Raw genomic sequence first — 4,932 nt, 5'->3', positions numbered from 1 at the left:
GCATAAAAAAATAGGCAGTCTTGAATTATATAATCTTTGTTTTTGTTTAAAGACCGCGAGTCTTTTTTTTTTTTTTTTTAAAGACAAAATCATGAATTTATTATTCTCAGTATTGACAATTCAGAATAATTAACATTATGAAATTGAAAGTAAGAAGAAAAAATGAGCTTATTAAGGACGGAATATTTTGGGATACATTAAGGAACAGAAAAGTTAAAATGAACAAAAAAAATAAAAAAAGGAACAAAAGTTAAAAAAAAAAAAAGGAAATGAATTGATAACAGAAATCTATATATAATAAAGATAGATATAAACAAGATGATGTGACACCTCTCTATGACCACTATTCCTATTTATTTATTTTTCTCATATTATTTTTTTTTACCTTTCTCCTATTATTTTTTTTCCTCTTGTGCTGTTAAAAGAAAATAAAAAGTCAGTCCTCAAATAATCCCTTCTACGTTACTCAATTCTTTACAATTACTCAACATTAACTACCATTGATTGTGTTTATTAAGCCTCTTTAGTACCTATCATTACTACAACCTTTAAGGCCTCATTATAATTTCAGTTAATACAAATATATATGGCACCTAAGATTCACACCTAAACAGTCCTGTATCTTCCTTTCACCGCAACTGAGACGCTAGGTGAGTACCTTTTGGATTTTCTTTCTTTCTGTTCTTTACATTTTTGGCCTAAGTTATTGTTACTTTGTATGTCATTCTATTTACCTTATTTTAATTTTTTAGTTCATTGATATCTTTTTTGACTTGGTGAATGTAATTTTATTTACCTTATTATATTTTTTGATTATTCATTATGCATTTTTTTGGTTGATATATGTTTCTGTTAAGCTTTTTTAGTTTCATTTTGTCTAGGACCTGGAAGTAGAATTTTCTATCGATTTACAAAACTCTTTGGAAGAATCAACCTTACTCTATGCATGCTCTCTCTCACACTCGTATAAAGATTTTCACACTATCATTCACCGATTAACTCTGGTTGAAGGTGTAGTTAAAAATTTGAAGCTTTTTTCCTAGAAAAAGGTTTGATAATGGAGTAAAATGGAGATACATGGGATGAAGCTAAAGTGAAGACAGTGGAGTCCGGGTTATGAAGGCATTGGGCGACGACAGAGATGACTTTGGACAGATAAGGTAAGGGGGAGTCATTAGTTTGATTTTATTTAGTTCTTTACTATTGAAGAAGAAACTACTCAAGGAACGGCGGAATATGCAAAAGAGTGAAAATAGAGAATCGAATTCAAATCTGGCAAAGACTTAAGTAGATGAACAAGTAATGAGAAGTAAAAAAAAATTGAGATCGGATGCCAAGGAGGCATCAGAAGAAGTTTCCGACAAGGACCAACAATCAATAAATGATCAATGGTATGCATTGAGGCTCGGACAAAGTCCTTCCTCATCATTGTTTGTTTTTCTTTGCAGAGAAGTGAGTTCTTTAATAATTCAATTTCATAATGAATAAATTTGAAAGTTGTAATGTTTACTAAGATCTTTTCTACGATTTGTTTTTAATTTGCTCCTACAAATATTGAATTTATTAAGATCATTTGTTTCCCAAAATAAAAATTTTTGTGTGTAAGTTACAATGTTTACTTTCAATTAACTAAAGAAAGACAAATAAAAAGTTAATTGACGGGGAAAAAAAAAACGAAACAAGGGGGAAAAAAAAAAAGGAGTACTATAGTGCTACAAAATATTACTTAAATAGGGATAATGGAAAAGTAAAAAAAGTTGAAAAGTGGGGAGAAAAAATGCGAATATGCACATATTAGATATAGTATATATATATATATATATATTTTTTTTTTTGGTAAATAAATGATTTTTATTTAAACCAAAAGTGCAGAATTACAAAGCAAGAACACGGCTGACCACCTGTTCACTCAAAAGAAGACTGGCTGAAAAGCCTTACATGATTCCTAACCACAAACTATAAGGTCGCAACTAAACATTAACAGTAATTAATAGGGTATAACAACCTAATTCCATCCTAGTTCACTAGCAACCACTGCATCATCTTGCATCTTTAAGGCATAGAGTTTAAGTCAGCCAGTTGATCCTGCCACTTCAGTTGAGCACTGCCTTGGATGTGGATGTGTATAGCAACTTCTCTACAGATTTTGTCACTTATGTAGACTCCCTTCTGGAATCTATGTTCGTTCCTCACTCTCCAGATAGTAGCAACCATATAAGCAAACACCATATACACAATCTCACCCTGACCAATTTTCTTTTTTGCCCACTTGCAAACCCAATCTAATTCCTCTTGCCAGTTGCCAATACTCCTGAGAAAGCCCAGCAAGAGTAAAATTCTTTGCCAAAGGCCCCTTGTGATAGGAAATGAGAAATACAAATGCTCAAAAGACTCCACTAGTGCCTTGCCGAATACGCATTCCATAGGGACCTGAATGCCAATCCTCTGTAGCCTTTCAACTGTTGCTAGCCTTCTTTGGACTGCTAGCCACAAGATAAATTTGTGTCTAGGGTGTATGCTAGGCCGCAGTGTCAAGCATTTCCATGGAGCCCTGGGAAGCACAGGCAGTAGTGATAGGTACACACTTTTGATAGAATATTTCCCTTCCTTGACCATAGTGGCCATCACATCTTGCAGAATGCCTTGAGTAGTTGGTTGAAGGAATATCTTCCTAGTCTCCATAATCTTCCTAATCACCTAAGTAGCATTAGCAGGGATGTTACAATGCTTCACAAATTCATGTTTCAAATAGTAGCAATGCACCCATTTTAGCCACAGGCAGTCCTTCTTTTGTGATATTGCCTATAATTGTTTCTTTGACTGCAGCTTTGTTCCAATATCCCATATTCATAATGTTGAGGCCCCTGTAGCTTTAGGAGTGCAAATCTTAGCCCAAGAATCTAATGCCTTCCTAGTGATTTCAGCGATGCCGGACCATAGAAAGACCTACGCCATCCTCTACCGGCTTATTATTCTCTTACGGCGAGGATGAGTTTGGGCCCAGTAAGTTTGTATACCAAATAGGACTATTTGATGGTGGAGTCTCCGGCATGAGATAACATTTGGGCTGACCAGACATCTTTCTGCTCGGTTATTCTTTCCACCAAAGGCATGCCTTTGTGCGACGATAACTTGCTGAGGAGCCAATGGCACTCCTAGATACTTAAAGGGAAGTGTACCTGCATTTTTGTATCTGAGGTGCCAGTATCGATTGCTTTAAAGTCGGGATTGACCCAGACATGTAGATGGAGATTTTTGTTGTATTTACTTGGAGGCCGAGAATTGCGGAAGAATGTACGTGAAAGGCATCTTGTATCATTTGAATTGAAGGAGGTCGGCTTACAAAACATTAAAGATTAAATCGGCAAAGCAAATATGGGTCACCCACTGAAGCTGCTACATCTTGGATGAAACTTGAAAGCCACATTTTGTGGCCACTAAGGCGGAGCTCCTACGTAAATATTCCATTGCTATAACAAATAGGTAGGGTGACATAAGTGCTTTGCCTATACCTCTTTGCCGAGGAAATGGCTTAGCTAATCCACCGTTTCGAACCCAAAGAGTATGACACTGTGGATATGCATTCCATGGTCCATCTGATAAACTTATAGGGAAATCCTAACTCAGCCATCATACTATGCAAGAAGCACCATTCTATTGAATCATAAGCCTTCCTTAAATCAACCTTCATTACACACCTAGGAGATAGTCCTTTTCTTAAGTACCATTTGAACAGCTCATGGCTAAAAAGAATGTTGTCTATGATACTAAAACCCTACTTAAGGGGTGATTGAGAGGGTAGTGAGGGTACGATAGCGCTTTGATCCTATTGGTGAGGACTTTGGTTATAATTTTATAGAAGGTGGTGCAACAAGCAATGGGTCTATAATCTTTGACCTGAGTTGGGTTTGGGACTTTTGGGATTAGAGTGATGGCAGTGCCACTAAAGGCTTTAAGAATTCTGTTGGATTGGAAGAATTCCTTTACAGCCCCCAATACATCTTCCTTCACAATATTCCAATTCCTAGTAAAGAATTCTATAGGAAATCCATCAACACCCGGGGATTTAGCAGTAGGCATACCTTTGATAGCCTCTAAAATTTCCAAATCACTAACCTCGCTGATCAGCTCACACTTTTGGGAGTATGAAAGACAAGGACCCCTTTTGATGGTTTCTGAATTTGGGACAGGCATCTCAGTTGCAGCAGTGCCCATAAGGTTAGTGAAGAAGGATATGAATTCCTTTTCCACTGCCTCAGGGTCTGTAATTTTGTTGCCCACACCATCAGATACAGAGGATATGGTATTTTTACAAGCCCTGATTTTACATTGGGCATGAAATTTTTTTGAGTTAGAGTCCCCACTCTTAATCCAGGTGGCCCTAGACTTCTGTCTCAATGCTATCTCCTCAATGTTGCTCCATTTGGCAATCTCATCAAGCACCTGCTTCTCTCTGTCTATCAAATCCTGATTTGTTGGTTGATTATTCAGGCTGGTAGGATAATCTCCAGTGTTTGCCTTGCATTATTCAGCCTTTGGCTATAGCTTGCCATGTAAGTATTAAGCCCCTTCAACTGCTCCTGCAAGTTCTTCAGCTTTCTCCACAACACATACAACTTAGTTCCAGTCACCCTTTGTGCCCAGGCAGTTTCAAGTAACTTTGCAAAGTCAGGATGCAGCACAACAGTAGTGGAAATTTTAAAAGATTTAGACTTAGTCTGCATTTGGGCCTGATAATGAATTAATACTGGTGAGTGGTCAGACATCCCTGGGTTTAAATAGTCAACTTCTATATGACTATATAAGATTTAGACCAATGCAAATTGCTGAGACGATCTATCTTGGAGCATACTCTCTTGATCGGCACATTGTTTATTACAAAAGGTGAAGTGCCCAAAGTAGACTTGGGGGTAAGCAAGGCATCTAACAATC

Source organism: Lycium ferocissimum, chromosome 5 (genome assembly GCF_029784015.1).
Source record: "Lycium ferocissimum isolate CSIRO_LF1 chromosome 5, AGI_CSIRO_Lferr_CH_V1, whole genome shotgun sequence".
Classification (NCBI taxonomy): Eukaryota; Viridiplantae; Streptophyta; class Magnoliopsida; order Solanales; family Solanaceae; genus Lycium; species Lycium ferocissimum.
The sequence above is the reverse complement of the archived record's forward strand: the minus strand, read 5'-3'. Positions refer to the sequence as shown.